Source organism: Thamnophis sirtalis, unplaced genomic scaffold (genome assembly GCF_051295495.1).
Source record: "Thamnophis sirtalis isolate CommonGarterSnake01/CBP01778 unplaced genomic scaffold, rThaSir2_p1.2 scaffold_1, whole genome shotgun sequence".
Lineage (NCBI taxonomy): Eukaryota > Metazoa > Chordata > Lepidosauria > Squamata > Natricidae > Thamnophis > Thamnophis sirtalis.
This window is the reverse complement of record NW_028261381.1, coordinates 107519681-107536838: the sequence shown is the minus strand read 5'-3', so window position 1 is coordinate 107536838 and position 17158 is coordinate 107519681. Positions and strand designations below refer to the sequence as shown.

General features: G+C 36.9%; 1 protein-coding gene across 1 annotated transcript in view; it reads right to left on the bottom strand.

Annotated features, from left to right (window-relative positions):
- Positions 1-15504, bottom strand: part of PALS1 (protein associated with LIN7 1, MAGUK p55 family member) — a 50398-nt gene extending 34894 nt beyond the window's left edge. Inside the window, exon 1 of the mRNA XM_014060222.2 lies at positions 15275-15504. The gene's annotated coding sequence lies outside the window, so the exon portion shown is untranslated. The remainder of the gene's footprint in view (positions 1-15274) is intronic.
- Between the last annotated feature and the right edge of the window lie 1654 nt (positions 15505-17158).

The following is a 17158-nucleotide window of genomic DNA, read 5'->3' as shown; positions in this document are numbered from 1 at the left end:
GAAGTTCTACTGTATTTTGTTTCTCCAAACTCTGTAGAAAGTACAAGAAGATTAACTCTTCTTGACATGGTTACTGATGCAATAGGGAAGACAGTAAAAGATTTAGAAATTTCAGGAATATCAATGGAAAATTGCAATGTGATGATGGGATTCTTTACTTATTTTTGTTGAATTTCAAAAAGTAGATTTTAAGCAATAAGTGGATTCCATCACATGAGAATGGGACAAGAAGTTCAAGAGGGATGAGTCCTGGGACAATTTAAAAAAATCTAATGCAGAATAGAATGGAAAACAACAGAAGTAGTCAAACTAGTTATATGAAAAGCTTACTAAAATCTAAAAACAAAGGACACATATAGACAGTAGAAAAAGGTAAACTGACATGGCATGTAGCCCAGAACTGTGGGGGAATCCTTAGCTGAATGTTATCAACTAAGTACTGAAGAAATACTTTGGCCAATAATTTTCTTGAGAAACCCTGATGGAAGAAATGAAATGCAAGATAAATGGATGACAGCAAATATCATTATCTTCAAGAGAGACAGGGTGAAAAGGATCCAAGGAACTAGAGATTTTAATCTCTAGAGCAGATTATAGAGATCATTTTCTGAGCATCTTGAAAACAGAGCAATAATTACTAGAAGTCAGCATCAACAATGACAAATACATTTGTCATGAACAAATTTAGCCACAGTAATCATAATCTGTTTTCTGACTGAAAATCTTTGAAAATAGATTGTACACATATTGTCAATATAGACAGTCCTCATTTACCAACAGCCTTATGCAGCAACCAGGTACAGCTAAAAAAATAAGTGACCAATTCTAGTATTTACGACTGTTGCAGCGTCCTGCAATCTTGCGACGAAAGGCAAAAGGAAAATCATAAATTGTGGCCACATGATTTTTTACTTAGCAGTTGTGTTGCTTTTCTTAATGACTGAAGTGGAAGTGAAGAACTTAAGTTTATCATGGTAACATGATTTTCCACATAGGAAATGAGTTATTGGTCTCTATTGTGGTTGCTAAGCAAAAACTACCTTTATATATTCATAGATCTGGAATGGGCTACAGAAATAATCTGGTCCAATCTACTCAGATACTTGAGAGACCGCCTTCTGCCAATTACATCCCTGCGACCAATAAGATCACATAGATTAGGCCTCCTCCGTATTCCATCGGCCAGCCAGTGCCGGCTGGCAACTACAAGGAGGAGGGCCTTCTCAGTAGTAGCCCCGACCCTTTGGAACGAGCTCCCCGTAGAGATTCGCACCCTCTCCACCGTCCAGGCCTTCCGCACAGCCCTTAAGAACTGGCTCGCCCGTCAGGCCTGGGGACAAGGATAGTTCCCCTCCCGAATGATGAATGTATGTTGTTTACTATTTTATTATATGTCTTATCTTAATGTTTGTATTCCCCCTCCCCGATTTTATGTGAGCCGCCCTGAGTCCCCTCAGGGAAAAGGGCGGCCTACAAATATTAATAAAATCCTAAAAAAAAAAATCCTAAAAAATCCTCAGAGCACGATCTACTACATCTCTGCTAGATTAGCATCTAATCTCTGCTTGAGTTCTTGATGAAGGATTCACTACTTTATAAAGCAGCCTGCTCCACAGGCTGATAGTTTGTACAGTCAAGAAGATCATTTTAATATCTAGCCTAAAATTACTTCCTTGTAATTTGAACACAACACTGCTTTTTAAAGCAATAAAAATGTCTTAACCCGCTATACCGTTGAGAAGTTGCTCAAAGGAACTGGTCAAGTTTATAAATCAGTAATAGGTCACTAATAATGTCAATAATATTTAGGCAGACAGATATGTAAAATTTTATAGGAGAAAGATTTTTGGATCCTATAAATAGTCAATAGAAACTGTAAGCATTCATACATAACACATTATTTGTAATTTGTCAAAAGTAGTTTAAAAAATAATTTTTAGCTATCTTTTAAGTATACGTTTCTTTTTAAAGTGTAATAAATATTTGGAAACAGAAAATAATTTGTAATATGTAAGATATCTCTTCAAAAAAGAGATTCATGAAAATTTTATTTAACCACAATATCATCAGCACAATCTGTCGTTAGCTATTATTCTAAGAAGAAACACCATAGCAGTTTATCTATGGAAGATTATGTATCTATGTAAAATAAAAAAGCATTAATTGAACTGAATCAAATGTAGTATTGATAAAAAGAGCCAAGGTCTTAATCAAATTTGTTTGCTGCTAATTTTACTAATTTAGAACCTGCTTAATCTGATGGTTAAGGCACTAGGCTAGAAAGCAGAAGAACATAAATTCAAGTCTTGCCTTAAACATAAAAGCCAGATAGGTGACTTTGGACAGTCACTTTCTCTCAGCCCAATCCACTTTACAGGGGAGGCTGTTGTGGGGAAAATAGGAGAAGGAAGATGTTCTGAATATGTTCACCACTTTGAGTTACTTGTAAAAATAATAAAGTAGAATATATAAATAAATAATCTAGAAATTGATTTACGTTTACATTGATTTAGGTGGTGAGAAATATTTAATTTAACAAGGATTTATTTTTTGCTACTAACAGTTTTTACTAGCAATATAAAATTCTTATGCCAGTATTGTAGAGTGTTGTCATTATGCAGAAAATAGAAGGAAGGTGCATTAGATAGGTTTAGTGCCTTGAGTTATAAACAATGAAGGTGGGATACAGATAGATGGATGGATGGATGGATGGATAGATAGAAAGAAACAATGGTGTGTGATTTTATTCTTTTTCCCCCTCTCTTGTCTTTCCACCTTTAGGCAGCAGCTGGAACTTCTCATTTAGGATAGATTAGCATTCCTTTGGCACTCTCTGCAACTGAATGTTTGTTTCTATAGCAACTGCTTTCCCAGCCAAGAAAGGGGGGGGGGAAATTACATCATGAAGTTGTATCAAGCCATTCCTCTCTCACTACGGTTCTCAGGAGATTAACCTTTTAAACTAAAAAAAAAATGAGTAGATGTTACACAGTACAGCATACTTCTAGCAGTTATCAGATCAGTTGGCAAATGGGTAAAACACCGTAGTATTGATACCAAAACCTCTGAAGAACAGCATATAAAAATATGCTTTATTTAGTCAGTCACTTGATATTGCTTGAATACTTTAAGGACTCAGGTGAAGATTAATTTTATGCTATACATTTAAAACTAGATTCAATCCAAAATAATGTATCAGTTATATAAATGCTGCATAGATATTACTGAAATCTTAAATAGGGAAGTATTTTAACATTTGGCTGTTTCTTTCAAGGAGATACTTGCAATATTAATTGTATATAGAATTTATCTATATATGCAAAATAAAAGATTCAAAACATTGACCAAATAATTTTCACTGCAAAGAAATGCCATTACAGTAATAATCCATCCTGGATAATCTGTATTTTAAGCAGAAACAGACTAATTATGATTTTTCAATCTTTAGGAAAAAACCCAATGAAATTATATTTGATATTATCACAAACAATTTACATTGTTCTAGATAATTAAGTATCAAATTCCTTACAGTCTTTCAAAAAGGCATGTGAAGAAATATCTAGATCAGAAGGCAATGTAGTGCTCTCCAGATATTTTGGAACTATACTTTTTCATAAAATGTAGTCAGCATGGTCATTCCCCTCCCCCCGCAACTTATAAGTTCATTTAGTGACTTTTCGAAGTTGTAACAGCACTGAAAAAGAAGGCCATTTTTCACACGACTATTGCAGCATCCCCATGGTGATGGGATCAAAACTCAGACTCTTGGCAACTGACACATATTTATGACTGTTGCAGTGTCTTGGAATCATGTGATCACCTTTTGTAGCCTTCTGACAAGCAAAAGTCAATGGGGAAGTCAGATTCACTTAGTAATTAAGTTACTAATGTAAGAACTGCAGTGATTCGCTTAACAACTGTGGCAAGAAAAGTTGCAAAATGAGGCAAACTTTACTTAACAAATATCTCTTATTAACAGAAATTTGGGGCTCAATTGTGCTCATAACTATATGAACCGGATGCAATCAAATTGTTTATTATGAACAGCAGAGGAAAATAAGTAAATCTTCACAGAAGCAAAAGACACTTCAAACCTAAATTATATTTATTCAATTATGGCTGAATGAAGACTCTAGAACAGGGGTATCAAACTTGCGTCATCACAGCTTCGTCATGTGATATATCACAACTTTATCTAAATGAATGCATCCTCAAAAGATGATTGCCTATCATCCTTTGAACATATTATAATTGTGATTCCCTTCTTTTAACAAGTATAACAAGAATAGGGAATAACAGGAATATGAATAAATTTAACAGATTACTATTTCTCTTTCTGTATGAGTTTGGAAATTTAAATAAATTACAATATAGTAAATTTATACTGTAAAATTTAGAAGGCTGCCCACTAAAATGAAGACTTTGAGTGTTAGACCAATAAAACTTGGGAAATAATTATGTACTTCTATAACTGTAAAGCAAAATAAAGAGCACTTTATTTCTTGGAACACTCCTGAATATTTTATAATTTCATAAGGAACTTTCAGCCATTTGATCACGTATCCTACTTCAATTAGGAGTGGCTTTTCTGAGTCATCAGTTTAGTTTCATTCAACCTGTTTTGCACTGAGTAGAACTTTCAGAGTGTGCAATGAGATAAATTATTTTGCAAGCCTCATCTCTTCTGTATTATTTTTTTCTGCCCCAGAGAAAAAGAACTTTGCTCTCTAGTAGTTCAATGAGGTCAATATCTAAAGCATTTTTTCTGAAATCAGGCTACAAACCCTTTGTAGATTAACTACAGAAAACTACTTACACTGTATCTTTACAAAATATCAGAACATACCAGAACTTTCCTTCCCCAGCCATTCTGGTATTACAATGATAAATGTACTGTAACTAAAGAGAAGACAGAAGTCATACCCTCTTGAACCCAACACTCAGTGAGGGAACAAGCAGCCTGCCACAATACTAAGTTACTTCTAAAAAACAAAACAGTGACATAAAGATAGCAAAAAAAATATCCCTTTATGACAAAGAGAAAATTACACCTTATTCCTTCTCCCCTCCCACCATTTTTGCAAGTATATATGTATTATAATTTTTCCTGGGGCTATCAATGCAAGGCACATCTTAATTTTTTGGATATTCCTATAACAATATGATGTCTTAGAATCTTGTAGACACAGCTTACAGACATAACAGTGAACTAATATCAGTTACGAGGCTTACAGAAATAGGTTTGACTTCACAAATTTGAAAAAAAAACAGCCAGTTGGAAATATGGTTTATATGTTTGGAGAAGTTACATGTGGAAAATCAAGTAACATTGTATACTAACTGCAGTCAAAAAATCTTTAAGTTGATATATATTTTAATTGAATTACATGGAAAAGTTATCATAACCATTTATCAGATAGCACGAATGGATTTTGCCAGCAAGATTATGTCTCCTTGAAGGTCTTTCCTTGAAAATGCAAGAGTCAAGGGAAGGGAATTTAGCTTTTAACCATAGAAGTAAAAGTCTACCAATAATCATTAAAACAAGAAAAAAACAATAAAACTAAAATAGAATATATTGACTGTGTTCAGTCTAGAAATGATCTTCCATATCTATTTTTGCCTTTACCCTCTTCACTGATGTAGAGATTTTCTGTTAGAGCATGTTGCTCTTACTGATATCAGCCAATATGACAGATTTCCAAAACTCAGAATAAAAATATAGTCAGTTAATAAGTAAAACATATTGAGGTACTATATCTCTTCTATTCACTTCAATGGGATTGATTTAAATGTGTGGGAATGCACAACTTCAAGGTGTTGCCTGATGTATTACTGCAGGACCCTCCTAAATTTCCTCAGGAACCAGTCATGCCAGTTAAAAAATCATATGAATATTTTTACATTCTATTTTGAAAAAGCCTTCAGGGCTACAAAGAATCTCAATCACCACACCCAAAGTGAGTATCAAGAAGATAATGTTATAAAAATCCTCACTGTAAGTAACTTATCTCAGACACTGCCGTATCTTTACATGCCACATATGAACCCACTATGTCAAGCAAAATATATCTTGGACCTACTATACTGACTTCAGAACTTTTCAGTTTTTGGCTGATCTTAGTAGATAAATAAAAAACCACCAGTAAAAAGAATGTGAACTATTCGCAAACTGAAAATCAATTGAGAATTGAAAAATCTATTTATATCTATGTACAGTATATCAACCAGCATTATGAAGTGGGATTTTCAATCTAACAAAGTTTTTGTTTTATATTTATATATTTAAATATGTACAAGTAGTCCTTAATTTATGACCACAATTAAGCCCAAAATTTCTGTTACTAAACAAGACAGTTGTTAATTGAATTTTATAACTTTTCTTGCCACAACTGTTAAAGTTAGTAACACTGTGAATTTGGCCGAGGTGGCGCAGTGGTTAAATGCAGCACTGCAGGCTACTTCAGCTGACTGCAGTTCTGCAGTTCGGCTGTTCAAATCTCACCGGCTCAGGGTTGACTCAGCCTTCCATCCTTCCGAGGTGGGTAAAATGAGGACCCGGATTGTTGTTGGGGGCAATATGGTGACTGTAAACCGCTTAGAGAGGGCTGAAAGCCCTATGAAGCGGTATATAAGTCTAACTGCTATTGCTATTGACTTTGCAAAAGCTGACCATATAACCCTGGGACACTGCTACCTTCACTGCTACATGCCAAAGGCCAAACATCCAAATTTTGATCACATGACTACCAGGATGCTGCATCATGTGAAAAATGGTAATAAGTCACTTTTTTCCAGTGCTGTTACAACTTCGAACAATCATTAAGTGAATTGGTTATAAATCGAGGACTACCTGCATACTATTCACTTTTCTAAGATTAGCAATAGCCATTATCTTCTTACTATACCATGCAAAAATCTATGGAAAATCACAAGCATGTAATGAATGCAAGAGTATCATCGTCCATTTTCTCAGCAAGTTAAGAGATACACCTTCTTCAGTTAAGAAGGCAATGCATAATTATTATTAGCAGGAATTCATAGCTTTTTCTTGCATATATTAATCAGTCCTCTTTTCAAATCATGTGGCAACGTATTTTGCAACTTATTTATGCACTGTATTTTATAACTCCTATAAATAGTATTTAAACTCTAACAAAAGAGCAGAGATAGTCTTCACTTAAAGATACTAATTGGGACTGGCAACTCTGCTGGTAAGTGAACCAGTCACTAAGCAGAAAATCAAATGAGTGCAAATGTGCTTTGTAGCTGGAAAGAGACAAGATTATTCAGTTTGGCTTTTATTTTCCTTCTAACCATTCCTGGCCCTTTGGCATTCTCAACTGCATGGTTACTGTCTTGTACACATCAAAAACAATGTGATTGTGCTGCAGCCTGGGGCTGGAACCAAAGACATGGTATACAAACAGCTTACTCTCTTGAAATTCCCTTTTCGTCAATCTCTCTTCTGGGGGCAGAGAGCAAGCAATTTATGTAGGCAATCTCTACTTTGCCTGAAAAGGTTTGCCTTCTTTTTGCCACTGAGGTTGCATTGCTTTTGATGTATACAACGCTTGCTCAATTTCTCCCTTCCTCATCTTGACAGCAGAATAGAGGAAGAAGACAGACACCAGAGATGTTCTGACTATAATGGTGATCACATGACTGAGAAATGCTGAGATGAATGGGCTATAAAGTTTTTTAAAGCAGTTTTAACTTTAAACACTCACTGAATGAATGGTTGGTAAGTAAGGAGTACCTATAATCAGAAGAAAAAAAGACTCTTGGAACAGGAGACAAGACAGACAATCCTGAGAGGACAGAGGGAGTGTAGTGCCCCTGTAAGAAAAAGAGCCATGATAATTAATGACTTTGCTAATTTATTTCCCAGAGGTTTTAAAGAGATTGAAGTGCCTAGTCAATGCGCCCCTTGGCAAACCAATTCTATCTCCAGGGTTTGTCCTAAAATTTATTTCCATAAAACAGTCCTGAATAAATGAATGAAACATTTAGCACTGATATTTTAGAAAGATAGCACAGCAGGTTGTAATCCCCAAAATTTTTCAAGTTGTTCACAAGTAGTTCGTTCATAAGTGCATTTTTATTTATTTAAACACACGAGTTTCATTTGCTTTACTCATGTAAGTAAATAAAGGTTAAAGTAAAAGGAGAGGTGGGGGGGAGGGAAAGAACAAATTTGCTTATTATGAATTCTTCTCTGGAGACTATAGTAAGCTATTAGCCCTCTCAGGTAAACCAAATAGAAAACACAACCAGATGATCTAATTCTATTTTATTATAAGACTACATTGACAGAATCTTGCAAGTACAGATCTCCTACCATTTCTTTTAACAGCCTGATCAATTAGAGAAGATCATTCCTGCAATTGTAGACTCCTTCTCCTCTTGTCTGGCTGTTCCCTAGACAGCATCTTTTACCCTGTGTCTAGGATCGTTCCCACATACCATTACATAAGCCAAGCATCCATCCACTTTCCTTCTTTTCACGTAACTGAGTTGCATCCTATTTATGGCCAATTCTCTTGCAGTCAAAAACAAGCCTTTTGTTTTAGCCACTGATAATTGGTAAACTCATTGGTTCAAGTTGTTTTTCTCAAGTTTTTATTTTATTTTGGAAGAACATTTAAAATATTTTTCAGGTCTCAGGGAAACCCTACATAAAAATCTAAAAAAAACCTGAAAACTTCACAATGCAACACACTTCTAACTTACACTGTAGCTTTGCAATGCTGATAACAAAACAAAAGAGCAGGCTGGCAGCTGAGTCCTGGTTCATAAAAAATCCCTATCAGTACAATTGCTAATATTACATAGCATGGGAAAATTAAAAGTTTTTCTGCCAATCACAAAGTCTCATGGAATCCCAGAGTTTTTTAATTAAGAAAAACTAGAACTGAGTACCAAACGTATACAACCAACAGACACTTAACCTAAGTAAATTTCAGTATATTATACATAACTCCTAGTTGGTGCTATGGAGACATGTTTGCTTGCAAGACAGACTCTAGTTTGAAGATCCTAGATCCATGATGGCGAACCTATGGTGGCACGCGAAGCTATTTTTGGTGGCATGTCAGCTGCCAGCTCCAGATTTTTCGCCCTTCCAGAGGTCCAGGAGAGGCTTTTTTCACCTTCCCCAGCCTTTAGGAAAGCCTCTGAAGGCTGGGAAAGGTGAAAAATGGCCCCAATGGGCCAACTGGAAGTTGGTTCCCAAACTTCCGGTTGCGCTATCAGGGCCATTTTTTTTTTTGCCCTCCCCAGTCTCCGGAGACTTTTCTGAAGCCTGGGGAGGGCAAAAAAAAGGCTCCAATGGCACAAGTGGAAGTTTAGAAACAATCCATTTCCAACTTCCAGGGGGTCCTCCATGGAGCTGGGGGAGGCCCTTTTCACCCTCCCCAGACTTCAGGAAAGCCTCTGGAGCCTGTGGAGTGTTCATGCGTGCATGCAGTGTGTGTGTGTGTGTATCACAAGCATATGTGCAGATGGGCGGGAAGGATTGCATGGTCAATTTTGAAACGCTGTAAGAAAAAGGTTCACCATCACTGTCCTAGATTGTATAGAATATTGTAAACATGCTGTGACTGAACTCAAATTACACTAGTGGCATATTGACCACAATTAGCAAAGGACACAAATGATCAGATGTTTTGACTAAGAGACAGATTATTGTTAGTGTCAAGAGTGAACTACAGAAAAATTGACATCGAAGAAAAGGAAAAACGGGAAAGAAAGTAGGGCTGAAGGGAGAGAAAGTTTTCTTTGTTACATGTTAGCATTTTATAGTTGACATTGTTTTCCTTTTAGTTTAAAATTTCTAAAGCAGTTCTTCAAGTTATCTACAGCATCTTCAGAATATGGAATATTACAGTATCAAAGACTCAAACAGTTGTGTATGACAGAAAAAAATACAGGAAACATTGCAAGTTCACTTAAAATAAACAAAATACTGAAGTATGAAAATACTGGTAGAAAACTAGTGGTTCATTTTGAGGAATTAATGTTTGTTGAAATTAACTGAAAATAGTTGTTAATAAGATTAGGCTTCTGTCCATTTTGTTATAAGTGTGGTTTGCTTATGCCAAAAGAAACAAAAGTCGAATGCAGTAGGGAATGGGTTATTTAAGAATTGGATGTGGTAAATATGGGATATGGCTGCCTATTGGTCTTCGGTGCTAGTGTGCTGCCTATAGGTGCTAGTCGTCACTTATAAAGCCCTTCATGGTATTGGACCTGGGTACTTGAGAGACCGCCTGCTGTCAATTACTTCCAACAGACCGATTAGATCCCACAGATTAGGCCTCCTCCGAATTCCATCCACTGGCCAATGCCAATTGGCTACCACCCGGAGGAAGGCCTTCTCTGTGGCTGCTCCGGCCCTCTGGAACAAGCTCCCCGTGGAGATTCGGACCCTCACCACCCTCCAGGCTTTCCGCAAAGCCCTTAAAACCTGGCTGTTCCGACAGGCCTGGGGCTGATGAGTTCTTGTCCCCGCTCGAATGGTGTGGCTGTTGATTGTTTTTAAATTGTGGTATTGTTTTGTCCGTGTCTTTTTTGAGCCGCCCTGAGTCCCTCTGGGAATAGGGCGGCATAGAAATACAATAAAATCGAAAATCGAAATATAAGGACCAGATGAATAAGTAATGAATTAATGTGTTTAATATAAAAGCTAGTGATCAGAAGAAAGAATTCAGGTACTTTGATCATAATGACAGATAAATGAAAATCAAATTACGGTACGTAATCTTCAATTTACAACCAGTTACTTAGCAACAACTCAAAGTTACAATCTACCTGAAAAGAGAACTTACAACCTGGATCCAAAGTTCTGATGGTCAGTCCCTGCAGCCACATGACCACACATGCTGACCACATGTTGCACTCAGCAACATGGCTGCATTTACAGCTATTTGCAGCATTCCACATGGTATGACCATGTTTTACAAAGATTTTATAAAAACTGGCATTTCTGGTTTTCAACAAAACTGCACCTATAATTGGTTTGCACTTATGACCACTGTGTTTGCTTAATATTCACACTTACAACTGCTGTATTCACTTAACAACTGCTGCAAAAAGTCTTAAAATCAGTTTTACAACTATTACAATTTATGACTATAATGGGGAGGATCTATTATGGTCATACCTCAAGGACTATCTGTACAGATTAAAATACATAAAGGACAGTGAATGGATTGAAAAGCAGAACATCAAAAAAGATATGTGGTTAAAGTGCATAAGATTCTCAGAAAGAAAGATGAAACAAAAGAAGATTAAAGAAAACCCATGATTTGAGATGTATGTACTGCATGTATGTGGTGGAAACAATCATTTGTAAGAACAGTCATTATAAATAAGGTAGACTAGATTTTGTCAGATTTCCTTATCTCTTTCTTTTACTTACTATCTCTTATATTTTTTTCTGCTCTTTGCATATTATGGATGAGTATGTAAGGGAATAATATGATGTATGTATGTACCTCAGAGGTCCCGAAACTTTCCGGCCTTAAGGACCAGCATGGGAACGAGGGGAGAGATGGAATGGTTCTGTGTAAGTTTCGGGTGAGCGTATGCACACAGTTCCATTTTCACAAGCAGAGAGCATATTTGCCTGCTGCTCACGCAAATGAAGCTGCACGCCGCTTCTATGGCCTGTTTCCAAACTTATCTGCTGCTTGTGCAAATGGAGCTGCATGTGTGCACTCAGAGCCGCTGCTCACATATGTGGAGCTGAGCCTACACATGTTTGCCCATTTCCATGATGTTTCCAAACTTGCCCGCTACTCGCATAAATTGAGCTTTCCGGGTACATGCTTGCCTGCTGCTCACACATGGAGCTGTGCCTGCACATGCTCACCTGCCACTTCTGCTCTCTGGTTCCAAATGGGCTGCAGCCAGGTAGTGGCCTGTGGCCTGTGGGTTGAGGACCCCTGATGTATCTTGCTACCTATGGATTGGAAAATATGCTTTTTCCTAAACTGGAATCAGACAAAATATGGAATTTTAAATTTTGTTTCACACTGAAATATTTAAGCAGGGACAAATTAATAGCTTTACCTAAATATTGCCCTCAAATGCTAAGCAAAGAAAAAAGGAGATCTATAGTGCAGAAACATTTAGCTTCTGCTTCTTCAAGTATTCTGGAGGTTGTCCATTATATTAGAGAAAGGAATGAAAACAAATAACATCTGCTTTACATGTTCATCCCTGAAAGATACAGTCATCATCATAATCATCATTAAGTACCAATTCTAAAATTCATGTTTATTTGGATAATACTTCACAAGCATCAAAATTAAAAAAATAAATAATGTATACAACGTATTGCACAACATTTATTATTTATTATTTTATTTGAAGCTGATACATCAAAGCTATTATGGTGATACTATATTACTCAAATTTTCCTTACTTAGCTATCTTACTTATTCTGACCTTTGCAATTTCATATTCACTGACAAGTACAATCAATGGGGAAGCCAGATTTACTTAATAATCATGTTATTAACAACTGCAGTGATTCACTTAACAATTGTTGCAAGAAAGGTCGTAAAATGGGTCACAACTCACAACAACAGAAATTTTGGGCTCAACTATGGTGGTAAGTTGAGGACTACCAATAAATTGTTTCAATGGTCACAGTTTGAATTATTAGATCATCCAGCAGGAACAGAACAGTCTAAGTGATCAGCTCTTACATCATCAATGTCAAAATATTGATGATATTCTTATTAAGGCATTAAATTTAGAATTAATGTTGTCTGACTGAAAATGATTAACTTTCCTTATTAAAATGGGAAAAGGAAAAAGTTATTTTCTTCCTTTTCTAATATGTATATTTAAAAAAGAACCTTTTTATGCAACTTAGAATCACAAACTGTGAATAGGCAGCCTTATAAATCTTTTAAATAACTAAGCAGTTAATTTCTCCCAAAAGCATTTCACATGGCAGACAAAACATTCCAAATCTGAGCTAGTGTTAGGCTTAACTTATCATTAGAACTATGCCAAACCACATTTTCAGCTAGCTCAGGAAAGTCTAACAACAATTCAGGAATTCAAAAGCAAACAAGCTATATTGGATTTTGATGTAAGAAAATTAGCTGCCTTTCCAAACATCATTATTCAAGCCAGTTAAAATATGACAGCAATAAAAATCACCATTTTTAAAACCAATGCAAATCACAATATGATCCATAAATTACTAAGTATTAATTTTAATGAGAGATTTAAGCATATTGTTCTTAATTTATATTAGTTTTTCAAATGTTTTACTGTTTTCCAGAGTTAGGCATATAATATGTGAAACCATATAAATTAAACAAATGAGCATTAATAATATGGCATATTGATATCAAAGGAGGCAATTTTTTTTACCAATAAAATGTCTGCTCAGAAATATATTCTACTGATTTCAATGTAATTTATTTCTAGGTACGTATAAGATTGCCTTAACTATACTACTATAATATCTTAGTAACATTATTTGGGAAAGAACTTTAAAAAAAATATCTCAAACCTATTATCTTGGAAGCAGCAGCTGAGTATGCCTAGCAAGAGATTTCATGAGAAACTTTGATGAGAGTATTAAGAATATGGCTGAAGTCCATTATTTGTTTACATTCTTGACTCACTGGTATGGAACAAATCATATGCACTGCTATTTCCAAATCATCTGCTTTTAAAGATTGAGATTTCAACAAAATGCTTTTTAATTAGAAAGCTTTTAACTATTAAACAATCCAGAATTGTTGATTGAAAAGAGATATTAATACTGCTTTATCCTTTCACTTCAGCAACAGCAATTCACCAGATAATTAACTGACTAATCAGTTTAAAGAAAATAAATAGCAACAGACAATATATTATTTAAAAATATCCGTTAAATTTTTTCCAGGTACATTTAATTAAAAAGACAATGCTCTATCTTGTTATTCTCACTTGCATTTACATTTGTTGGAGATAGCATCCTGTGTGAGCAGAAACAAAGCTACTAAGACTTTTCACCACCACAAATAAGCCTAACCCTTACATTTTTATTCTTTTATAATAAAATATAGCTAATTTCCATTTAAATAACGTTAATCAAGTACTATAGAAAGAAAATGATTTTAATTCAAGGAAAACAAAATACATTAAGTGCAAATTTTTACTAGGACCTGTAACTTTTTGGAAATTTGTCTTAAAACAGCAAAGATTATGTCTATTGCTCTTTTTGCAAGACAAGATATAATGAAAAATCATTAATGTATAATAAAAACTCATCTACTAATTATGTCAATGCGGACATATATTAAGGAAAAGCTAAACTGCTTCAATTTTCTTGTATCTTGACACAATCAATCCAGGGAATAATTTGATGCTTTTGGAATTACCAGGATACAATCAGAGGCGCAATGCACATGTTCTTTGAGGTTCCTTCACAATAGTTTAACTCTAGAAAAATCACAAAAACCCCTTTGCTATATGCAATGTTGTTGGGCATACGGTCGTAATTCCTTTTGCAAAAACAGGTTAGGACTTAATAGCTTTACAAGGCCAATTCGCCAAACATAGGACTTCCAGTAGATCAGAGAAAGAAGTAAGGCAGGATTAAGGGCAGGACGCACAGAAATAGACTCTGGGCAAGGCAGCAATAGAAATAGCTGCATCCAGGAATCCTGAGAGACAGAAACTAACTCCTCGTTCGTGCCAGACACCCAGGAAGCAGCCTTTTAAACAAACAAACAAACTCTGAGTCCCACATACCTGGCGACCACTGCAGGATTAAACACTTGGATAGATAAAGACAGCCGCTAGTAAACATTCGAGGAAAGATCAGGACGTGAAAGAGCCCCCTTACAATTCCTACTCGGGAATGGAGAGCAAGAGAAAGAGAGCAAAACACAAACACAATCAGGAAGAAACAAAAAAGGAAGATGGAAAAGGCGGGGCTGGGGGGCGAGAGTGCAGGAGGCGTCCAGGCTACACCGATGAAAGTTCGCGCGCGCACAGCACCCGGGGGAGGGGGAGTTTGTTAGGAAAAGGAGCGCAGTGCGGGGGAGGGGGGAGAGAAGAGAGGAACAGCAACCTGTGGGCCCCCAAACTGAAAGCAGAGCCCTCCCCTCACAGGGACCATAGAGATTCCACAAAGGCGGCGAAGGAAGGTAAGTGGGGCGAATGCCGGGCGCCGTTGGGGGGTCCGTAGAGTCGGCGGCCTCGGCTGAGGCACCTGTCAGGTAGCAGCAGGACCAAAAGAGGAGACGCGGGGCCTCACCTTCACGCTCCTAACACCAGCACTGACGGACAAGGAGGCATAGCCAGGTGCGAGGCTAAAGCGAGAGGCACGCAGCTCCCGCTCCACTCTCCCAACCAGAGGCGACGAAGGGGGGAGGAGGGAAGGAAGAGAAGCTCCCCGGTTTTGCCTTCTGCCGAGCGAGAGTCAGTCAAGCACCGCAACTTCGGCCACCTCCCGTGCCGGATTCCGACCACAAAACCGCCGTCCCACTAGCCCCCACCCCTCCCACCCCGCGCGCATGTGCACAGCAACTTCGCCCGCCCTCCGAGCCTCAAGCCCCGCCTCTCAAAGGGAGCGAGGCGTGATTGGGGAGGTGAGCCGCTCCTGGGCCGCGGAGACTTGCGTGACGTCGCGGCGGCCCCGAACGAACTTGCCCCGCCCTCGGTAGTCCCCCCCCCCCACCTTCTCTCTCTCCGGCTTTGCTTGATTGACCGGCGTCCTGCTGGGTGTCTTTAGGTAGCTGCCCCCCCTCACCGGTAAAAATAGGGGCGGTGACGTTTCTTATAGCTGTATTTCCTTGGTGAGGGCAGGGTGCAGACCGGTTTTACTTCTCACGCTTTTAAGTGGACCTGTATAGAGCAGCTTTGAAATGTTTGTCTTTATAACGTTCAGTCCTTTTAATTTGTTAAATGGTTTAATCAAGCATCACCTTTCTCAAAGAAGCGCCTTGGAGGATTAAAGGCAAAATGTTGTTTAGAGTACGGTGACATATTTGGGGAGAGGGGGGCGGTAAAGGACAAACCTGGAAAACGAGCAAATCTGAAAAAGGCTCAAAAGGATGGATATATGTATGTATGTATGTATGTATGTATGTATGTATGTATGTGTATATATATATATGTTGTATTTGTGCTGATAAATAAATAAAGGCACAAATACAACAAATGTAACAATGTTGTATTTATCAGCACAAATACAACAAATGTAACAAAAAGGCAACAGTAAAAATATTGGGTTTCTGTCTGGATGGTCTCTTGTGACGAGCCGAAGGACAGAGAATGGAAGTAGTGATCTTCCTCCCATATTTGGGCATACCGGGGGTTGTAACTCATATATATATGTATATGTATATTTGTGTGTGTGTGTGTGTGTGTGTGTTTGTGTGTGTGTGTGTGTGTTTATGTTTACTTTAAAGGAACATTCGAGAACAAAACCAAGGAAAAGTTTACAAAAATATTTATTCCAGCAAAATATCTAAAAAACATAAAAGGCTATGAAGTTATAAGTAAGCATCAAAGAGATTTTTTGTAATAAGTAAGTCTGCATTAAGTGGTATCATTTCTACAGGAATAGTAAATGGCAAAAAGGACAAAGGTGAGTTTCTGAAGAAAAAAAAAATCTAAAGGACAACTTTCTGTAGTAAACAACTGCCCTTTGCAGTAATTGACATATGGTTATTGTAGTTTAAACTAATAATTAAAAGCTTATCACAATTAGGAAAGAAAATATTTTTTTATTTTTTATATTTTTATTCTCTCTAGCTCTCTAGAGACATATGGCTAGAGAGCCCAAAGAAGGATATGTGTCATCTGTGAATGTGGTAGTAGAGAAAACGTTGTCCTTCCAGTGTTCATGCACATTTATTTCAGAAAATTCTTTCAGTAAACTAGAGAGGAACTATCAGTCTATAACTCTCCTGCAACTGATTATGATGTAATAATTCACTTACTGCAGAATATTTCATAATGACACATCATCTGTGTTTTTTTGAAGTACAGTTTGGAGAATGCCTACAGCAAATACAATTTCTGTTTCATAGATGATTCATCCTGTTGCCTCTGAAGAATATTTTTTGCATTATGTTAGTTTTATGAAATTATTTAATACATGTAAAGTAAAGGTAGTGTGCTAGTCGTTCCCGAC